Below are 23,963 nucleotides of genomic sequence, written 5' to 3' on the forward strand. Positions count from 1 at the left end.
CCCACCCCTGGAGGTGTTCAAGGCCAGGCTGGATGACACTTTCAGCAACCTCGTCTAGGGGAAGGTGTCCCTGCCCTTTACAGGGTGGTTGGAACTAGATGATATTTAAGGTCCTTTCCAACACAAACTATTCTATGATATGATTCTATGTTGCTTTAGGCTAACTTCTGTTTTGGCTTCATAAATTACGAAGTTAATGGAATAGGATGATAAAAGTCTCAACATTTTATTTTTTGTTGGCGAATCCATACCATTCCGGTTTGCAAGATATTAATACAAGGAAGTTTTTACTTACACACACTTACCGGTACAGGGTACATCAGTTTTGACTTTACAACTGTTATTACAGAGCATATTATGGAGCATCTTCACTGAAACAGATGTTATCGGCCTCTGTCATGTAAAAGCAGAAGTTTGTGCCAGGACAAGAGGTATCTCTTTTAGGATTGGTGGCATGAAAAATACCACATAGTCCATGTATATAGAAGCATCAGACTGATATTTCTAAATCAGTTAGGCCTAAAAATACTGTGTTCACATGAAGAGGGTATATTCCATCTCTCCCTGGAAAGACTAACTGAAGATGGAAATACTGGATCCTAAAGTGATTGCTTCTATAGATACCTCTTCAATCAGTTAATTAGCTAGATGGGTTTTGTTTCTAATACGGCTTTTTGTTGATGTTGAATCAATCTATAAATACTACTTAAACTAACACATATCTCCTGTAGAAGCTGAACATTAACCTTACACTAACCTTTTTTCCCCTTCCAAATATTGCTTATTTATCAAGGGGAGAATGGTTTTAAGAAGACAAAGCACTGTGTAAAGCAAAAAAATTGGAAGGAAAAAAAAATATACCAGACTAATCCCCAGTGCTGACAGTATACATTAATGAAACATTCTTGTGTATCACGCCACTGTAATACAGTCATTGCAACAAAGAATAAGAACTAAGGAATTCCTCATCCTAAGCCCATCTGATGTGTCTTTACAATAGTGTCATTGACCCTGTTCTGGATCACAAGCTAAATTTGTAATAAGTTTCATTTGGTTTGTATTTTTACATATCACATGAACTTACCACAGCTGGTGAAATTTAAATAAATTTAAATAAATTTATTTAAATAAATGTCAAACTCACTAAAATTTATGCTGTCATAATGGGAACATACACAATTACGCTTTCACAAGAACACCGGTGGGACTGAGTCTTCTTACTAACAACTACGATAAAGAAGAACAGACCACGTTCTTACTACTTTATCAGGCAGTTGGAGAAGGAGAAGGGTATGCAACTACAATTAAAAAAAAGATAAGATTTCTTTAACAATTCCACAAGTGATCTACAAAGACAGAATTCTGTCCTATAAGTACAAATATCAAAGCATCCTACTCTCCAGCAAGAAAAAAAAATCCCAACAGGCAACACGAATTTAGAATTGAAACCAAGTGGACAGGTAGCAGCAAAAATGCATCTCCATCAGTCAATGAACACAAATCCAACATGCCAAGTGGTTGCAAAAGATAAGGTCTTGTCAGAGCAAGCAACAGTCTGAGAAGTAAAACAGAAGAAATACCTGAAAAAAACATGAGGCAAGTGTTTTGCTCTATTTTTGCACTATTACATTTTTAAAATACCTATCAATTTTGGGGCACCGTACTTTTAGAAAGACATAGAGCTTCACACTGAAGACAGATGAGCAGCAATATCATCATCACAGATCTAAAAAACATGAAACCATGAGAAAACACTGAAAAAAGCTAAGTCAGTCTAGAGAAGGAGAGAGCCTGCAGAAAAAGAGACTAGCTACAGAGATGAAATTAACAAAGCAAAGAAGAATCTTCAAACTGCAGGAAGGGAAAAATTCAAAAAAAGAACAAAAAACACCCCCCAAATCAACCAAATAAAGACTAACTCAACTTCTTGCAGACAAAATGCTCTCCACTTACCTTAAATTCTCTAACACATGAAAAAAGTAACTTACTTAAGATCAAAACATCAAGCACACTAATTGCTGAACTGAGGAAGACTACATTACTATCGTCATTTGTTGCATAAAATAGCACTAACATGCAATATTACATCAATATACCAGAATTATTTACGACATGCTTTTGTAAAACAGGAATGGAATTACCATAAAAGTGTTACTTGATTTTAAATAATGACATAATAAATATATTTAAGCACTGGTTAATTGTTGTCTAAATGTAACCAATCAGGAGCCCCGCCATCTCACAATTGCTATTGCATTAGGGGCGATCTACACTGCAGAGCCTTCCTATTTTCACAAAACATCTGCAAAGTTATGTAGAAAACCACAAAATGCATTGAATAAAGCTGAAGTTCTCATTCTCCCCATTATCCAGATTACTAATATCGAAACTCTTTAATTCATTAGACTTTCAGCTTTTTGACAATGAATTCTGCCTTCATATATACAGCACTGCACCATGCAGCTACCTTAAAGGACACAGTATCAAACTACTCATATTTGGAAAATAAATTAAAATTTTAGTGAAGAACCAAAGTAAAGAATCAAGTTACTTCTGTTTAAAGACAAAAAGTGCATGCTATAGGAAAGAAGTCTGAATAGTTGAGCAATTTGAAAGTCCTGAGTCTGATCAGTCCTTTTTTAAAGTTGCCCAGCTTGATATTTAAAAATATCTGATAATAATAACAACATCATTAATAAAATCACTTGACCTGCACCTCAGATAACATGGAATAATACTTAATTATTTTTTTTTTTAGAAAGCACCTCAAAATCAACTACTGCCAGTTATGGTTTCAGCAGTTTGCCTATGAAACAATTTTTTGTAGAAGTACAGCTCACATACCATACAGCACACTCATAATGAAGTCTAAAGGCTCACTTAAAAGAAGTCCTCTTTCATGTAGTATCCTTAAAACAAAGCCACTGACGTTTAGAATAGCAGATATTACAAGCAGATGACAGAATACTGCTCTTGCCAGGCCCAGTAAGGAATTAGAAACTACTACTCTTTTTTTCTTTTGCTTACAATTTTCCCCATAGTTTTCAGACATCCTTTAAATATAGCCCCTTTGTTATGTGATATACCATTTTATTTTATACATAGTCCAGATCTACAAAATCTGCAGCAAAAGAATTTATCAGCTGTATCATCCAGCAGCAGATCTGTCTTGACAGTGGTAGATCCTACCCCTAAAAGCAGTCACACCATTTATGTCTTTTATGTGAAAGAACACGATCCAAATTCCCCATTCTCATTTACTGTTGTTTTATAAATGCAACTGCCAGGACACATATATTGTTAAAAAACTGAATGCATAGAAGGTGCCTTGTATTTTACTTTGTAAATAAAATTCTCTTCTGCAACAAAATGCCAGAGGGAATCACAGTAATTTCTGGGGAGATCAGAAAAGAAGCTCTCCCAAATGAATGCTGAGTGCAGCTTGGAGCACTGCTAAAATCATGCATTGTTTCTAACATCTGAAAAATATTAATAGCACAGCAGTGCTGACAAAGATTAAAAGGTTGATCGTTTATACCTCATCAGAATATAGACACTAAAAACGAGTCACCAGGGACTTTGAAGCCCTATTCAAAGACACCAACAACAGTGCTCCACATTCCACATACATGGAAATGCAGGGTCTCTTCTTGCAGACATGTATTTATGCTTTGATAGCCAATTGCTTCTGGCTTCTCCAGTAAGACAACAGACCACTCAAACTGCTGAGGGCTTAAATTTTCATTTATGTACACTGCTTCTACTGAAGGCTCTGCAAGTAAACTTTTTTTTCTTTTGCAAGGAGTTAAAGCAGGGAGCTAAAGAGCTTATTAGGGTCATTTTTATAAAGGTAAGTGTTCAGCGTTTTCGTCTGCTATAGTACTACCTTTGGCACTAAACAAGCACTTCAGACAAATATTTCAAAGTAGGCAATAGCACACTACGCTAAAGCCAGTCTCAACTGACCTCCAGTTTCACCAGTAACACAAACTACTTCCTTTGTTTATTGAAACAGATGCTTAAAATTCAAAAGAGCAACTGTAAGCAGCTTATGAACTACCCTTCAGATCATCTTTTCAACTTTGTTATCACATTTCTCAGGACCTGTGCTGATGGAGTCCACTGCTTAAAGTTTCAATTGGACTGAAGGTGCTTCAGCAATAGGATAAAATAGATGTTTTTATTTGCTAAAACAACTTTATTTCTAATCTGTAAGGAACTGCAGACTGTGGCTATTCCAAGTGACTTGCTAAAACTAATAAAAAATCCCACACGTACACAAATGAACAGACAAACTAAATAACGAAAGGGTCTGCACTAATACACTTTCCTTTTCCTTTATCCCCTTTAACACAAAGCTTTCAGTTCCTAAACACTATTCTCCTGAGGCACCAGGCCTTCTTGTTAATGCCTAATTTTAACTCCCAGGCATGGAAAATGAGGAAGAAAACATGGTGACTCTAGACTTGCACATAGACCGTGTTTTGAAAACAATTTTGCATTCAGTACTTCAGGAGTACCACTTCTGTTGACAGTATGTATCATATCCCTCAGCTCCTAAAAGAAACTGTGGAGCAAAAGCAATCCTACTAAGCTTCAGCTCAGTGCCGAAATCTCTGGTTGAGAAACAACTATGCTCTTTCTCTATAACGTGTAGAATACACAAACAGAAAATTTTCAGTGTAGTAATAGTGTACTTCCACATACTTTTTACATAATACTAGCAGTTTAACCATTTTAGGAATTAGCAGAAAACTCTGCTTCCTTTGTCCTTGAGACAAGACTCATTGTTTTTTTCAAAGGTACAAGCCATACTAATAAGCATTTACACTTAACGCAATTCATCCTACTCTACCTTCAGCTTTATTTTCATCAGCCAGAACACATCACGAGAAAAAGAGGAAAAAATTCACTAAACACACAGAACAAGAATTTTTAAAGCAAGTGTCATTCTTAATGTTGAGTGCTTGCAACTACTCCAAAATTACACCCAGAAAACATGCAATGTAACAACAATAGGGCAATGTCTGTGTACACAAAAAAAGGGAGAGGATTAAAAAGCAGAGGAGGAGAAGCAGAAGAGAAGAACAAAAACAACATCCCCTATAAAATACAATCCAAGTTAGCCTCCACTTCCTAAAACAGTTCAAATTGCACATTGGTCCCCAAAAAAGCCATTAAAAGACTTCACAAGATACCTTAATAGAGTAGTACATGCTGGTACATTATCAATGAGAATGTTACCTTCAGCTTTTTGGTCAGCCTATTCAGAGCAATCCTTTATGTAGAAGATTTGTTACATTTGTTTGTCTGTGATAGAAGGGACTAGTAGCATTGGTAGCATATATAAACTGTAGTATAAAAGTGAGAGGATATATGACAATTTTCTAATTAATAAAATACAGAAATAAAATTGCAATCTCTGCTACCAGGAATAGGTCAGGAAGTACTGGACAAAAGTGTAGCAAGAGAGAAAGTTGTTTAGGTTTTTGTGCTGTTTTCTGTTTGTTTGGTTTTTTTTCTTAAATATAATGCCTAACTGAAGGTAATATACACAAAATCAGACTACATGGATAGACTCTGAACTCTCTACCACTGAAGGTACTAAAGAGCAGGGTAGTTAAAACAAGGACTTGGGGATATTGGTGGATGAGAAGCTGAACATGAGCCGGCAGTGTGCTTGCAGCCCAGAAAGCCAACCGTGTCCTGGGCTGCATCAAAAGAAGCATTAGCAGCAGGTCGAAGGAGGTGATTCTCCCCCTCTACTCTGCTCTCGTGAGACCCGACCTGGAGTACTGTTTTCAGATGTGGGGCCCCCAACATAAAAAAGACCTGGACCTGTTGGAGAGAGTCCAGAGGAGAGCCACAAAATTAATCAGAGGGCTGGAGCACCTCCCCTATGAGGACAGGCTGAGAGAATTAGGGTTACTTAGCGTGGAGAAAAATTACTCCGAGGAGACCTATTAGCAGCCTTCCAGTACCTGAAGGGGGCCTACAGGAAAGATGGGGAGGCACTCTTTATCAGGGAGTGTAGTGAGAGGACAAGGGGTAACGGGTATAAGCTGAAAGAGGGTAGATTTAGACTAGACATTAGGAAGAAATTTTTCACTGTGAGGGTGGTGAGACACTGGAACAGGTTGCCCAGGGAAGCTGTGGATGCCCCATCCCTGGAGGTGATCAAGGCCAGGCTGGATGAGGCTTTGAGCAACCTGGTCTAGTGGAAGGTGTCCCTGCCCATGGCAGGGGGGTTGGAACTTGATGATCTTTAAGGTCCTTTCCAACCCAAACCATTCTATGATTCTATGAAAAAAGATGAGAGAGACAGTGGACTATAAATGACATCAATATAACATTAAAACAGAGCTAAAATGAAAAGCTTCTCAACTTGCTAACAAACATCCGTTACAGTACAGAAGAGCAGAAGTTCTAATATTGCCGGGAAGAAAAGACCTCAAGACTGGCAATCAAGGAGGTATCTTCTACGTACTGTGGGACATTTTTCAAATAGTTGGGATGATTAATTTGATTTTATTTTTTCAATACTAACTGTAAACATTTGAAAATATTATAAAGTAAATAAATACTTGCTATTACTAGCTAAGCCTCCAAACTGAGCACTTTTGGGAAAACATGCTTCAAGCAAGCAACACATATTTCTATAGAATTTATGATTTTTTTTTTTTTTTAAGATGCAACACACCCAAAAAAAATCCACTGCCAACCCCTGTACATGCCAGGGGTTTTACAATAAAGATTTTGAACTTCTGCCAGCTGGAGATACAGCACAAATTTTGTTTCTAGGATATGGACTGCATAGATCTCCAGCAGGCAGGAAGAAATACTGAACACTGAAGGAGCAGATCTGTTCTGCTTTTGTAGATCTGACCTCAGAACTGCTCCCTAGACTATACTGTGAGACGGACATGTAAACAGCTTTCATAAAGAGTGTAACTGGGGTGCCTCCTCTCACACTGCCAGTGAGAAACATGCACAGGAGTCCCCAGGAAGCCAGGCTTTGCAGCATACAGACTTCTGCACGATTTGCAAGTATTAGGTCCCCTACTCCACACACCTAACAGTCCACAACATGAGCTAGCAATGAAGCATTGAGAGCACTGGCTATGCAACTATACTAGTGTCTCCTGCCCAAAGGGTCCAGCAGATAGGCTACAAAAACAGAGTAAGGTATAGCCAAGTACTAGCACTCAATTAAATACCCTCTGAGTTTGTTAAACTAAAACATGATCTGCACTTCTGATCACATTTTGATATTCCACAGTTGCATACAAGAAATAATCTTTGGTTTCTTCATTACAACAACAATACCAAAGATACAAGAACTTTCCATACAGACTGTAATATGTTTTAAAAGCCCATTTCTGTTTCACTCTACACCAGCTCCCCTAACACTCTCTTAAAGGTAAGAAACATGCAGGAGTTGAGATTTCATTTTCAGGAGTTGAGAATTCACTTTCATTCCAGTCACACTTGATCCAATTTCACTGGATCAGTTTTCTGAGCGAGGAGCTCAGAATTTCACCTCAATAATTCTCAGGTCAGTGACATTGGTCCTGTTTCTATTCACCACACTAACTAAAGTTTAGGTTTTAGAATGTGACCATCAAGACAGAAATACTACACACATAATTTCTAATTTTGCTGTTCAAGCCTCCAATAAAATATTATCTGAAAGTCAAATACTATTTCTGTTGAATAAAGTCTTTTTCTTCATGTATCTTCTTATTTGTTTTGGTAGATTTACCAGCGGATTGGCTGTCTCAAAAGTAACAATGAGACTATGTAAAAAGCTGTTTCAGTATCAGAATCACCACACAATTTTTACCTTGACAAATGAAGTAAAGAGGCAAACTGCTTGGGAACATCACCAAAACTGTTACAGAACATAGCCAACTTTATTAAATGGGTGGATTTAGAAATCCAGGCACCTCCACTTATCTCTGGAAATAAATTCCTGAAACTTTCACTAAATGCAAAAGCAACAGCATTGGAAGGCAGGCATCCTCATCTAACAGTACAGAGATTGCACTGACACATAGACTGATGGACTCTAAGGCTACACAAGATCTACGAATCATCTAGTCTGACCACCTAAATAATACAAACCATAGAATTTACTGGAGACTTCTCAGGAAGTTTACAGCTAGAGGTTAAATCAGTTATGTTCTACATCAAGGCAGTTAATCCTGAATTAAATACTTCAGGTGACAAAGTTCCTTACAGTTCCCAAGATAAACTGTTCAAATGCTCAATATCGTATTAAGAAAAAACTTAATTCCACTTTGAACAAACGTGGTTTCAACAAGTGTGACGATACTTACATTCTGTAAAACAATTCACATTGACATTAATGAAACTGAAATCCTGTCATAGCTAAGTTGCAGAGAAGCGTATAGAGCACATCTCTTTGTTTTGCATGGGAACCATGTCAAAGTAAGAGACCTAAGGGTTAAGCAAGGTTGCTAAAGCTTGGCTCACCAGAGATATATTCTATTAGCTTCGTTCTATCTGGAACTGCCCTGATAGCCAAGATTCATTAAATTAAGAGCAGCAACCATGAAAAGCCCCTTTGTATAGACTTAGAAGTAGTTCCAAATCTGTAGTCTTCAGAGTCTTTTTTGGATATTTCCAGTGTGACTGAAAAAGTGGGCATTCACCATTCTGGTGTTAGTGTTGTAGAAGCCTACGCACCTCAGATCCAATACGAATAAAAACAGCAAGAAGAGCTAACTGTAATTTTTGCTCATTCAAACAGTGCAATACAATGCTGTTCATTAAGATCAGACTCATGTACTTTTTTTGATTCATACTATATGACTTTTTCTCACTTGATTTTAGAAAATCAAACTTGTCAAGAAGCTTTACCAGCTTTTCTTAAGTGATGCAATGTTCAAAGTCCTTTGAAATACTTGAACATCACTAATACTCTGATGTTCAGAACAAAATACAACTAGAAATTTAAAAAAAAAAAAAAAGCAAAAAAAAAAAACCATTAAGCCACCAGCGGCACTCATATACAAAAAAAAAACAAAATCCACATGTACAATTTAGACTGGGGTATTCTCACTATGGTCTAAGAAACGTGAAGGACTACATTATCACATAAGTAAAATGGAGTTTTTAAACACTCTTTTCCTGTAAAAAGAAGAAAAATTGAAAAAGAAAAAACATATACTTCACACCAGGGCTTTCACATTCTTGCCAACAAGAGAGTAAGCTAAAAAAGTTTTAGTCAATTTCTTAGGCTTCAGGGAGCTTAGCTTTCCTACCTCACTCCAATTATCATTTATGGCATAAATTTATCATTATCTGAATTGACCTCAAGAAACAATGAGAACCAAACTAATCTGAAGTCACTGTTTCATCACTGCTTCCTGATCTAAAAGAGGGTTATAATTTGTTGCTGACCAATTAAATATAGCCTTACTCTATCTTATTACAGCATAGTTAGGCTGTTCTAATTCCATCATTACCTATCATTACTTTTCCCTCAAATGTTGTATTTCTACAAATTTCTACAAATCTCACAGTTCAGGTACACATTACCAGAAAGTTTTTATTCCTCCTGCTCTACTGCTTGGGCATATCACCAGGAGCTAAATTAATAGTTTTCAAATATCTCCTTGCACTTCTGAGCACAAGTTAGCCAAGGACAGCATTTATTATTTTTTACTTGCTCTGCAGTAACATACATATGTCCTGCTATAGTTTTACACTACACCACTTGCTCACCCTCCCTCCTGTCCCCTCCCAGTGATGGTGGGGAGAATTGAAGGAGTGAAGGGAAAAGATACTTGTGGGTTAAGAACAACTTAATAACTGAACTACAATGATATTGGAAACAATAATAACAATTTTAATAATAGTAATCTATACAAATATACAAATGAGCGACATATAGTGATACTGCTCACCATCACCTGATGACCAAGGCCCAGCCCATTCCCAGCTAATGATCTCGGAGCAGGGAGAGTCCCGAAACTACAATCCCAGAATGGAGAAAAGAGCCCAAGTGTCCAAGGACTGAGACGACCCTGAGAGAGGGGAGACCCGGAGGGAGATAACCTGGAGCCAGAGAGAGTACTTCCAGACAGAGTCTCATCTATATACTGGGCATGACATGCATGATATGGAATAGAACATTGCCCAGTTTGGGTCTCAATCCTAAACCTAAGGTCAAATCCTGGGCTAGTAACTGGGGCTGTGCTCCCTTCCAGCGCCTCCTGCCCCTGCAGACACTGGCACAGTAGAGAAGCTGAAAAGTCCTTGACTGTCCTGGCAGCAGCTATAAACATCAGTATGTTATCAGCCTTCTCAGCACAAATCCAAAACACAGCCTCATACTAGCTAACAGGAAGAAAGTTAACTCTGTCCCAGCTGAAACCAGGACATGTCCTCATCAAGTACAGAGTGCTCTACACATGCCATTAAATGGAAGCCAGTCTCAACAAACTAATAGAACAATAAGAGAAGATTACACAAGTTGAGGAAGCTTGAGGATAGAGCAAAATGATGACAATAAGAAGATAACCCTACATACCTTCTACTAACTAGCTTCTGAACAGCTGATGGCTACATAAAAATACAGAGAAGCTAAAACGAGATTTGAGGCATACACAGCAGACGTAGCTTTCAGGGAGCTAGTTCTGTGTATAATGGGTTAAAATTAAAAAGAAAAAAAAAAGCATCCACAACAAAAAACCACACACACACACACAAACACACAGCACACAAAAAAACAAAGAAAAAAACCTGGACAGAATTTACAAGGTAGCCTTAGACTACAGGACAGTTACTCCTCTGTTTCAGAAATAATAAATTGGAGGCCAATAGACATCTATCCTGTCACACAAGGGTAGGAAGCAATGTTCAGCAAGATGGTGCCTTAAGATAAGGATGAGTCATCCAGATTAAGATCAGACAAAAGGAGACAACAGAAGAGTAAGAAGTGCATAGCAGGGCTAGAGTAACATTACAAGAGAATACTGTTATTAGTGTTTTATTTCAATAAAACAAGTACAGAAGCAAGGACAAAGGTCTGACATGGCAGTGACTACAGCAGAAGAAACCTAGAAATTTCTTAGAAAGAAAATATAAGGATATTGTGAATACTGAAAACTGTTAGTCTCTCTCACCAAATCAAGAAAAAGTCTTATTTAATTGCTTGGGGTTTGTTTGGTGATTATCTTTTTTTTTTTTTTTTTTCAGTTGAATAGGAGCTGGCTGTCAAGCTTTACAGTTATCTGTACCTCCAGTAGATGAATTTCCAACAAAATTAAGTGGGTAGATCCATCAACTTGACACAGTAACAGCAGAGCTAAATTAGGTCAAATATCTCTCAAATATGCTAGAGAAATTTACCTCCAAGAAAAGAAGGGTCAATGCTGCCCTAGTGTAAGCTACTACAGTAAAGTTGAAGGAGCTGAAGATGGGAGGGCTCACCCCAGGATAACATGGTTTAGCAACCTAATCAAAACAGGAACATGTACAGCTCTGGCAATAAGTGTTCTCAAACCAATTTATTCATCTGGGTGATTAGTAATACCTTAAAGTCTACATGTAATTACAGTCTAAGTGTAACTGTGTCTGATTTCAGGTGACAGGGGAGAGAGTGTCTCATTTATAACTGAATTTTCAGGCACTTTTGTCAACATCTGCAAACAGCTTTTTGATCACCTACATATTTGTATGCCATTGGTATTCTTATAATCCTGCCTCTATAGGAGGTTGCTACAAAGGCAAATGTGTCACAGCTCACCTGATGCACTTGCAAACAAACCTTGATAGTCATTATTGTATTGCCCTTAAGAACTATCCTGCCAGAATTAGTTCACTGTGTTTTCTACATGCAGTATCTTAAATCACATACAACATCTCAAAAGCAGCTACCACATCAAAAACAAGAACTTCAAAAATGTTCTTCTAAAATGACAGTCTTTTCTATTTAGAACTCTATTCACACTTCTCAAAACAAGATCTTAAGGCTGGACTCCCCATAAAAAGAGGCTTCTGAGACTGAATTTACATTTCTGGTTGTTTTAATCTCTGTCCCTGATTTTCGTTTCTCCACTGGCCATGCTACGTCACCTTTACCCACACAGAGCAGTAAACAGCTACAGTTTTTACCGTGACTGATATTTAAAACAGATTAGCATGAAAAGCACCAACTCTAACCAAAGCACAGGCAACTTTGCTCTTTAAACTTTACTGACAACTGACTGACTACTTCATCCTAGCCTTTAAAATTATGACATGCTTCATTTGCTGTGCATGTCTGGGGTGTTCAACTCTAAGGGAAAGGTGCAGATATCTACATAGAAATGTTAAGAGCTTCCTAGTAGAGTGTATATGGAAAATGGATTGCACTCAGACTTACTTCAACACATCTCTCACGTACTCAGCTAAAAGGGACTTTTCGACACATATACCAAAAGTGTAGCACTTGCACATAGAATACAAATATTTAGTACCAGCCTCTACTCCATTAATGTAAAAAGCACATTTTGCCCGATAAGGCAAAGTGCAGAGGGGGACTTTGCTTGTTGTCTTCTTTAGACTCACCAAAATGGCAAGGAAAACAGTCTGTAAAGCTGGCATTTCTGAAGAACTGCTCACGGTCATGGAAGACGTAAAAGCCCACAAAGTTCTTGTAATTTATGCACAGAGCTACTCTCTCCAAAATCCAATACTTGATCTAGAGCCCTGCCTCCAAACATTAAACTAACTCATTTTTCTTAGTATGAAAGCCGTATATCCACTGTAAACACATCAATATAATCTCTTAAGAGAAAGAATTATTTTGTGTCTTAATATTATAGGATAACTAAATGTAGTTGAAAACCAGTACATTTAATTGCCATCCTGCTCCCTGAAATAGCATAATAGGTCCATACTTGCTCCAAAGCAAAAGCTCCCAGAAATGACAAGTTCTGTCTGGAGTAAAAAGTTCTGAGCTGAATGTAGGCTGGAATTCCTTTGGAGCTAAAAGTAAATAAATGGTCTCCAGGCAGTTCTTCCTGTGTATAGGATAGTGCTCTCTACATTCATGTAAATAAAGAGAAACTGAATTCAAAGTATCTGATTTGACCACAGTGTTTTGTTACTGGAAGAAGACACTTTGCAGTTCTGTACTTTTATAGCTAAAAGAAGTACAATGAGATGGTCATATTCAAGGTGAACAGTACATCAAATGTGTCATTTGACTCTGTCACTTCTAGAGAACAGAATGCAAATCTTGTTTAAAATCAAAACCATTTTGTGCACCTTACATTAATCCCTATTCATTTATGTAATGTGAACAGTTTATAAGCATACCTCACAGGATTCATTGAGGTATGTGCGTAAGACACCAAAATAACATAGAAAACTATTTTTTTGAGCTTTTAGAAGGTGTTTTTTTCCAAGCTATTACTGAACTAATCATCTCATTCTACTCCACAAAAGGAATTGTACTGCTTGGGACACTATTAGTAAGGAATAAAACTCACGTCCAACTATTTTTGATCCAAGAGAAGCTAAGGTTTTTCTTCCTTCTTTCAAAAATTATCAACTGAATGTCTAAAAACTAATCTTTCAGCTGGGATGAAATAATTACTTGTCATGATACAGTCTGTGAATTCACTGGCTGGGGAGCAGCTCTGCTGGAAAAGAACATGACATCCTGCTGGACAACACTTTACAATGCATATCAGCAGCATGCTCCGGCAACAATGAAAACTAACAGCATAGTGGGTTAAAAGGACAGAAACATAGCTAATAGAATGAGAAAGGTGACACTAAATCACATCTAGAAAACTGTGTCCAGTTTTGGATCCTCTTATACAAGACAGACATCTATAAAGAAGAGCAAATTCAGCAGAAGGCCACCAAGATGGTTATGGGCTGGAGCTCTTACCCTGCAAGGAGAGAAAGAGAACTGAGCTCGCTCAGCCTTGAAAAGCAGGGCTTCAGGGGGACCTAACAGCAGCCCCTCGACACATAGGAGAGGAGTACAAACATAGCAGAGAGAGGCTCTTCACAGCCATGCATGGTGTGAGGACAATCTGACAGAGGTCAGAAATTGAGGGAAGTTCTGACAAGAGAGAGCACGGACGTGCACAAGAGCGCTTTTCACACCAAGCTCAGTTAAGCAGCAGAACAGGTTGCCCAGAGAGTTTGTGTAGTCTCTCTGCTTGAAGATTTTCAAGACCTGATGAGTCAAAGTTTAGAGAAAGCCAGTTTGAAATTCAGCACTGAACTTGCTTTGAGCAGAAGGCTGGGCTATAGACATCCTAAGGTCCCTTCCAACCTTAATTATTCTATAATTTTGTTCTGTAATGCACAGTTACAGAACAATTATATGACACATATTTAGTTATTAACATTGACTCCTTCTGGGGCAAGAGCGATTCATTTCTTAGGGATACTCTAAGACAGGTAACAGAAAATTAAACTGGTAATTATTAGCAGATAATGCAGCAATATCATTAAATAGTGTTTCCTGACACAGGGATTACTACTAAGGAAACCACAGAAATGTGCTGGCAGTCTACTAATTTTGTTCTCTCAATAGAAAATTGTGCAGCACTTTATTTCTGTCAAGTTGTGCCTTGTATTTCTCTCAAATAACACAGTGGGGGAGCTTAAATATCCAGACATTCCCAAGCTTTATAAGAAGGAATCCATATTTACTACTAACTCAAAAAACAAACTCGCAAGCAAAAAAAACCCACTGTAATGACAAAAAGGCTCAGGGATGTATGATACTGCTGCTTTGGCACCTGCCATAAAATGCCATTAAAATAACAAAGATATGAAAAACCCCTAACAATTTAAAAGCTTTGAAAGCTGAGTATCTCATATATAAAAAATTTAATAATAAAATGTATTTCAGTCAATTAAATAAAACTGAGAACATGTTGATAATGCACTTGTAGGCAATAGACAATTCCACCCAAGGGACAAGAGCACTCCAAGATAAATTAATTACTTGCTATATTTATTAACAAAATCAACTTTAAGTGCTCAGGGAATTTAAAAGGTGAAACCTGCCCCCACTGAAAATAGCTAAAAGGAGATGTAAAGTTAGGGAAGATAATTTAATCGTTATATCAAAAGTGACACATCAGTGACAAAGCAAGAGTGTACTTCCACTAGAAACTTCCCTCCTCTTCTGAAAACAGAAAAGTTCCATCCACACGACACTGTTCTCTCTCACAACATCCTGAGAAACTTCTACCTCAGCAGCATTACCGAGTACCAATAGTTACGAGGAGTTAGGTGTACAGGTGGTATGATGGGATGAATATATGACCATAAGTTTTTACATTATATTCAGAAAAGTTTAGGACACCTATTGCTTCAGACAAAGACAAAAATTCCAGCAAGAAATAATGACGCCATAACAACAACACAGCAATCTCTAAAATACTGAATGCAATGGTTAAAATACCTAAGATAAATTATGATCCAACATAAAATTTTTAAGTCCTGTTTGCAATCTCTCTCTATTTTGGCAGAGCTAGCACTTAAACAATTTACTGTAGGATTCTGTTTCTTCCTCCTTTCCAATCATTTAAAGCAAGAAGAAGGGATTGCAGTGGAGGCACTTGGTTTGATAGAGACATAGTTGACTACATTTGGTAGTAAGTTTTAGAAGCTAAATATGAATTTACTTATTCTGAGACTATTAAGTAACTTTAATTAAGCTTTGAGAAAGGTGACTGAACAAAGTTGGTGTATATTAACCCACGGTTCAAATCTAACAAAGGCCTTCTTGATACCAACCATTAAGGGCAGAACAAGCTACTGGCCAAGAATCTTGCAAATAAATTACAAGAACGCAGGTAAAGCAACCCCTCAAGAACAACCAGAATTGTGGGGTAGGAGAGTAAGCCAACAATACTATGAACATTATTGATCTGATACTCCAGGCTAGAAATTAAATACCATCCTGCATAGTTTTATCTCCTGGTGTCACGGCCATGGTTGCTAGTAATACACAGAAATGTTTTTATTACATTGAGGCAGAGTTTTTTTATTTTATAAAATATTGTATAACTTCACTCAAAAGCATACCTTCCAACATAGCTAGCACTGCTGAGAGGGATGGTGCACTCTTGAAGAAGAAAACAAAACCAAAACCAAACACAAACAAAGAAAACACCCTACCAAACCAGAAACACACACACCAAGCACAGTCCTCTAAAGCTGCCTCCCTCTCCCATGCACAGCTATGTCTTGGTTTTACATTGGGACTACACACACGTTTCTGAAAGCATTTGGGAACATTCTACAAGGCAGGCACACAAAGTTATCTTAACACTTCAAGGACTGAGCAGAGACCTTAATAAAATATTCTGAGACAAGCAAAAAAAATGAAAAAAGACATTACCATTATTTTAGTTTAAAATATTACACACATGCAAAAAAACCTGAAAATTCAATGAAGTATTCAGTATTCACATTTGCGTGGATACTTTCTCTGGTTTTTAGAGACAAAGGATAAAACAGACTGAACACAGAATTATTTTTAAATCCATCTGACAGCATGTCCCTTCCAGAACTAATTCAATTGACCTGACACGTGAAGCAGTCAGCAGACCACAAAATAGGTAGGCAGTTTTTGCAGGTCAGATTGCAGGTGCCCAATTTGCATGAAATTTGTGATTTCAGTTGTTAAGTACTTTCACTTCCTCTATTTTGCAATACTAAAACTGAGGTAACCAGAATAAACATTTCTGTTTCTGCCTCATTGATTTCTGCCCTGGTGAGACCGCATCTGGAATATTGTGTCCAGTTCTGGGCCCCTCAGTTCAAGAGGGACAGGGAACTGCTGAAGAGAGTCCAGCACAGAGCCACAAAGATGATGAAGGCAATGGAGCATCTCCCTTATGAGGAAAGGCTGAGGGAGCTGGGTCTCTTTAGTTTGGAAAAGAGGAGACTGAGGGGTGACCTAATTAATGTTTATAAATACGTGAAGGGTGAGTGTCAGGAGGATGGAGCCAGGCTCTTCTCTGTGACATCTAGTGATAGGACAAGGGGCAATGGGTTCAAGCTGGAACATAGGAGGTTCCACTTGAATATGAGGAAAAACGTCTTTACAGTGAGGGTGACAGAGCACTGGAACAGGCTGCCCAGAGAGGTTGTGGAGTCTCCTTCTCTGGAGACATTCAAAGCCCGCCTGGATGTGTTCCTGTGTGATCTGACCTAGGTGTCCTGCTCCGGCAGGGGAATTGGACTAGATGATCTTTCGAGGTCCCTTCCAATCTCTAACATTCTGTGATTCATTGAAGATGGTGTCTCTAAACAACACAGGGAATGTTTTGGATATGGTATTCAAAGGTACGGGATATGATATTCAAAGGATCACTCAAATCCCCTAGTTTATTTCAAGAAACAAAAGTGTATTCTTCCACTCAACCAAAAACCACTTCCTCAAATGGTGTATTTTGTATTAGACATACACCCATTATCCAGTATCTCACTTAGGATCAAGCAAATCATAACACTGGGCAATTACTTTAAACAGTTTTAGCTAGAGCTTCAATTTTCTAGCTAAACAATTACTTTCTTGTGTCCACACTTTGTGTATGTGGGGGACAACTAGGTTCTGCTCAGAAAGCTCAGCACACTTCACAAAATTTTATCAAGCCTTGAGCAATGCATTCTCAAATGCAAATTTTAATTTTTAAATAAAAAATTCTTGAAACAGAAGGCTAAAATAAACCCCAAGACCTACTGATATATGAAGGAGGAAATTAAAAAATATTCAAATCAGATTTCCGTTCATAATGTTTCATTTGCTATTTTACACTTAAAAACATAGCAGAAGTTGTATCTCCAACAGTACTCCATCCAGAACTGGAGCTCCACTACCGTATTTCAGCATAAACATATTGAGAACAAAGCTTCTTGATATAGCAATGCTTTTTAGAGATGTAAGCTTTTCTGCACTTTCTTAGGCTGTGTAAACACTCTATCACAGTATACCAACTATACCTGTATAAAAATTATCAGCACCGGTGATAGCTGAGTTTGCTGATCAAACTGGGATAAGCCATACTGTCAACAGCACGAGTTATACTCATATTGTTACAATAAAGCTTTCCAAAGTATGCAGGCACAAAGGAAACTCTCCATGGGACTTTAGTCTCTAGACTTGATCTTCAAAGATGTTCAGCATTAAAAACCCTCATGCCTGAACACAGCACCCATAATTCTCAATTATGTTAGTTGCATAGTGAAATTACAATATAAAAATGAAGCTTATGTAATTAACCTTCTGTTTATTTGATTTCATATTCAAGTAAATCTTTAGTCCAATTTATGATGTACTGCATATAAAATAGAAAGGTCCTTATGGACTGTTCATTCATGTAGCAAACTTTCCAACACATTTTGGTGGCCCGCATAGTTGGATTCCATAGTACCTCAACCAGCTAAAAATCCACATGCTTTATCATCCTTTTAAAACAATAAACCTCAGTTTCCACAAACAGAGAAAACTTCCTGCAACTATCATCAGTAAATTATATTAAGGATATGAGAAAGGTTTTCTTCTTTGTATCATTTTCAGTTCTTGTCAGGTAGCTAGACTGGAAACTGAAGCATGACTGGCTTTGTACACGTTCCTCTTCTGTAGATTGTCCATCCCATTAAGACTGCAGGGTTCTGATGGTACAAAGGCTCATCCATCCAAATACGATCATGTATTATCACGATCCTTGAGAACTAGACTAACAACTTCTTCCACGCAATGTCACCTGCTAGCTCTTAACAGCTATTTACTAATGCTGAAAACAGACATCAACTTCTAACAAGCAAAGCTGTGCCACTGTCAGCTCAACCTGGCATTAGTCTGCACTGCCACCAGAAGCAGTGGCCTACTCCTTTAGGCTCCTTAAAAATGACCCAGCAAGCACTGTTCATGCATCCATCCAGTAAACTACACTGGGAAACTTACATGGATGAAAACTAACCTTCTCACTTGCGTCCCAGGTTAATTTTCAGCTGCATCAGTTTCCTCACTGAATAGCTGTACCATTGTTATTGTCAGTCAGAAGTGAAGGAGGCAGAAATAACAGCTATTTAGTAGGGAGGGAAAGAAGTCTGTTGCAGCACTAATGATGTATGCCACCTCATACTGGTTGTGGAACAAAGGTGTCAAGAGAAGGAATTAAACATAGGAATGCTCAAGCATACTACCACAGCTATCCAGGTCAATTATAATTTCTTTATTAACTTCAGCAGCATTGCACATGGACTTTGCTAATATGGTAAAAAGCTACATGAAAAATGTATCACTTCCCCAAAACATCTTTCCTTTAGTTTTAGAAATACTATTATTAAGGCATGATATGTACTTTTAATTAATCTCTCAACTGAAAGTCTGGAGATGGGACTTAAGAAGTTGTCTGATACTGTTAAGAGATATTAACATCTGTTTTATCTCTTCTAAAGCAGATGGTGAAGAACTCACTGATTTACCATGTTCTCACCCATTACTTCTGCCCTTGCACGACTGCTGTATTTCAAGAAAACAGTAGGAAGACAGATAAAAGATGTCACACAGATAAATTCAATCCAGAAGATTAAACAATTGCAGTTATTAAAGTGATATTTGTGAAGTTTTTAGGAGGCTAACAAAAAACTTCAGTGTTCCTAACCATTTACTGTACCAGAGCAAGTAACAAAACCGATGACTGATTTTTCTCTCATGAAAAAGAAAATCTATAGGAAATATAGGAAATCTACAGCATCATAAAATATATAATTAAACTCCAATACCTGAAAAAGTGTAACACATCAAAAGATGCTGCCCACTTATTAGCTATCAAGTTTTATTTCTGTGAATGAGAATTTTCAGGTTTGTTCAATACAGTATCTACTTTGTAGAAAATAACACAGAAGCAAATAATATCTATCTATTGGTATCAACCCAAAAGGTCTAAACAATTTTAAGTGTAAATCAAAACACAGTTCAAAGGAAAGACTAAATTCCCCTGTTGATTTTTATAAGGTAAAAATACACTGATAAAATGTTTGATTTTGAAAACAAGAATTTATAGGACATTTAAATTTAAAGCTTGAGAAAACTTACAGGTAGCATAACAAAGTTATGATCATAGTTTTCAGAAAAAATGCAGAGAACATGCAATCCCTGCTTGGAGATCAGAGCTTCTCAGTTAAATATTCATATGCATGTCGCACACTGCTGTAACTGTTAGGCTGCTGAAGGCTTTGCACCAAAATTGTAGGCGTAGTCAATGTACTTTGCAAGAGGACAGAATACAAGTGGCTTGTGGACTGGATTGGAGATGCTCAGTCTGGATCTCTTCTACAAACATACACAGACACTCTCCAAAAAACACCCTTGTTCTTGGCTCCACAGTATTTCTGAATTTACTGATCAATGCAGACCACTCAACATGGTCCTAAAAAACATGCAACAGACTTAATACTGCCTGTTAGAAAGATAGAAAAGAAAGCATCCCTATAATAGTATTGAAATTACTAAAATTCAAAGAAAGGGAGGTTGCAGGGGCTGATTTCTTGCAAGGAGTCTTGGCATTTTTTGCCATTGTTCTCACCACAGGTACGTGTCCAGTATGAAAATACAGCAGTTCATTCCAGACAGTCCCGTGAGCACTGAAAAAACAAATGAATTATGCTGAACAAACCAAATACAAAATGTTAAAGACAGCTTGGACAGTAAGGCCTGAGACAGGTGATGGCAAGCAGATGTACAGGACAAAACCAACATAACTTTCTGCCCAACCTTCATGGACTAGCAGCAATCTCCCCACTGGGAAGGAAAGTAGAGACTTAGCGAACATAACACTGTGGGGAAAACAAATCAGTGAGCACGTGGTATCATCAAGCAGGGCAAAAACTTATCCACCTGCTGCTCTAATAAGCCCTAGTATCCAGATCTACTATGGGCTGTAACACCGTCTTGCTTGTGACAAAGCTTTTGGCCTAACACAAGGCATTCACTCTTCATCATATGTACTCAGCAAATGACGTGTAATGGGCACTACTTTTTTAGCCAATAGCTCCAGTAGCTTGAATATAAAGACAGGACTCAGGCAAACTCCATTCTCAGAGGCAGCATCACCATCTGAGCATGTACTTCTTCGTATCAGAAGTGATCATGACTTTAACTGGCTCAGTATGCATTTCATATCCAATGAATCAATGTCTTCCACATAATACATTTTGCATCAACAATAGCTAGCTATAAAGAACAACATGTATATCTTTGCAAACTTCCTCCAGAAGCTCAGGAACTAGTTCTGAAATATGCTGTAAGATCTGCTTTAGGTTATGATATGTTCCTAGTTAGGTGCAAGTAAGAAAGAGAAATCAGGTGACAGCTTCACATACATTTAAAATAGCTCAAGACACAGACCTTTTTTTTTTAAGGGATATTTTCCCTCATCTCTTATTTTTATTTTTATTTTTTTTTAAACACAAAGAGCAACTCACCCTCTAATGGATTTCGTACTACATGTATTTCTTCTCACCTAATAGCTTTATAACTAGATGGCTTCTATCTACCTCTCAACACTTAGAGAAAAACAGAACTCACTAGAAATACCAAGATCTGAGATTCCGTTTATACTAGTGTATATTTTGTCTTTTTTAAAATAGCTGATAAAAATATTGCATGCCATTGAATGATTTACCACCAACGAAAGATTAAGCTAAACCACGAACTCACATATCTTTCCCACACATTGCCTCCCTGCATGATGTACCAGAACAGACGTGGCTCACTGCAGAACTAACCACCCTGCGCCATTTTGGTGACTAGCAGTAAGCTGTAGTAAGATCTGAGTCAGCACAATCTCACCTTCAAAGGAAGTGAGCCTAGAATTCACTTTTTTTGGGTATCGTTCTGCCAGAACAAGCCCAAACCTTCTGGTCCTTAAAACCCACCAGGGATCTTTACGCTAATAAAAAGGCTGAAGCCAGAGCCCTTTGACATGCTGAAGTTCTTTCCAGCTGCTGCCTTGAGACTAGCCACTTCTGATCCCCACTTTGAAACACCTGTTCCAGCTTGATGCTCAATGTCATTCTGCTCAAGAATAGCAGCTCAGGATTTGCGTACATTCACTCTTGGCACTCCCTGGCTTCCATTCTCTCAGGGAGAAAAATGTCATTACCTCTCATTATGTGCATCACAGCACCTCCACTATGTGTGTGTTTCTGACAAACATGAGTTTCAGAGAGAACAAGCACACCTTCACCTACGTCGGCTACTGTTCAATCTTGCTTCTCTGCTCTCCCCCTACACAGTATCCTTCAACAGGTGACTTAACCTGGGTTAAGGCCTTCAACTCTATCCAGGATCTGATCAATGGCTTCCTTCTCACTTCCTCCCTCTTTTCAGAGCCTGTTGCAGAAGGCATCCTTATTCCTCAAGCTTATCCCTCAGCAGAGCTCCCCAACCCAGCAAAACCAGAGGCCTACCTTAAGAGAGGAAAGGAAAGAGGACCCAGTACACAGAAGCCAGGTCAAAGAACAAGCTAGATCCTCCTTATACACAAACACACAGGCTTTTCTGGGTCTTTTCTCCCTTGTTGCTTTTGTTGAGCTGGTATGCCACACATACTTGAACCACTGGAAAGCTGATTCTCCCAAATATGAGGTAAATGTAAAAACCTATCAAGAATTTACACAGAGAAGCCAGACCCTTGCCTACTAATCTCTGGTTTCCTACATTTAGGACATTCTTCTAACTCTATATTGACAGGTTTACACTCTATCTGACATCTTTGCCTATTCCAGAGGACAATTAGAGGAATTAGAGACTTAGAGGCCACTGAACTGAGCATAAAGGAAACAAACCCAAGATCTGTTGCAGCAAAACAGCTCTACAGATTTGTATCCTCGCTGTTCAAGAACAGAAGTTTGTTCACTTTTGTGGGTTCTTTTCCTTTTCTTTCTTATGCACTTAATGAGGTGACACTGTAGATTTTACCTGCCTGACAACGCTCAAGAAAATTCTCCCAACCAAAGGTAGTAACATGAACAGAAATAATTCTTCCTTCATCAAAACATATGCTAGCAGCTCTTTATTTCTTTATTCATTATTACTAATTTAACATTAAATATTCTTAAAATTAATTTCTCATTAAATATTCATGCAATTTCAGAAATGACAGGCAGTGTGTTTTGTATTGGCTCTAACATACATGCCCAGCTTGTTTCATATATTGAACAGTCATAATACTTGCTAATAACCTCACTTACGAAAGAAAAAAAAAAATGTTCAGAGTTCAGAATCAACCCTTTAGATTTTAAGAACAGTATATTATAATTAATATAACATAAGCATGTCTATGAATTCTAACAATTGAAAAGGCTTTCCTCCAGGGTTTCCCAGTTCTGTATCTGCCTTTTCCCCAGTGCTACATTACAAGTTTTGCTAGACAAATTTGCAGAACTCTCAGGACTCCAAGGTGTTTTCTGTAGGTGATGTTTTCATTGCTGGTTTTTTTGGGTGGTGTGTCTGGGGGGACTTAAGGTGTTGGTTTGGTGTTTTTTTTCCCTGTTTTAATTCAACCATTACTGATTTCAATCCAAACCATGTGGTTCCCTTCAAGAAACATTTTTCAGAGCACATAAAATCCCATGTTTTACTCTAGAGATCTGAGAACATTGGGGAGTTATACATGCAAATTTCCCCTTTTCAAACGCTTAAGTGATATGCCCTGCAGGGATCTTAAAGACATAATTATTTTCCCTGCAGAGGATTTTTAAATGATATAGCATAATCCGATTTACTGAAAAAATGCAGGAGCCTTATTCTCTTATTTCTTACTTCGGTAAAATGCCAATTGCTTTTGCAGGGAATGGTCCTTATCTAAGAAAGCAATAAATCCTGCACAATGAACACACCATTAATAGCAATATAATCTTATCATGTGCATACCACATCCTCTGTTTAGACAGATCTA

General features: G+C 37.8%; 1 protein-coding gene across 1 annotated transcript in view; it reads right to left on the bottom strand.

The window, feature by feature from the left end:
• LOC104469327 (catenin alpha-3-like) overlaps positions 1–23,963 on the bottom strand; it is a gene marked incomplete at both ends in the record, with an annotated part of 51,757 nt that overhangs the window by 309 nt on the left and 27,485 nt on the right. The window lies entirely within an intron of this gene.

The sequence above is a fragment of the Pterocles gutturalis genome, unplaced genomic scaffold (genome assembly GCF_000699245.1).
Source record: "Pterocles gutturalis isolate BGI_N339 unplaced genomic scaffold, ASM69924v1 scaffold31621, whole genome shotgun sequence".
Taxonomy (NCBI): domain Eukaryota; kingdom Metazoa; phylum Chordata; class Aves; order Pterocliformes; family Pteroclidae; genus Pterocles; species Pterocles gutturalis.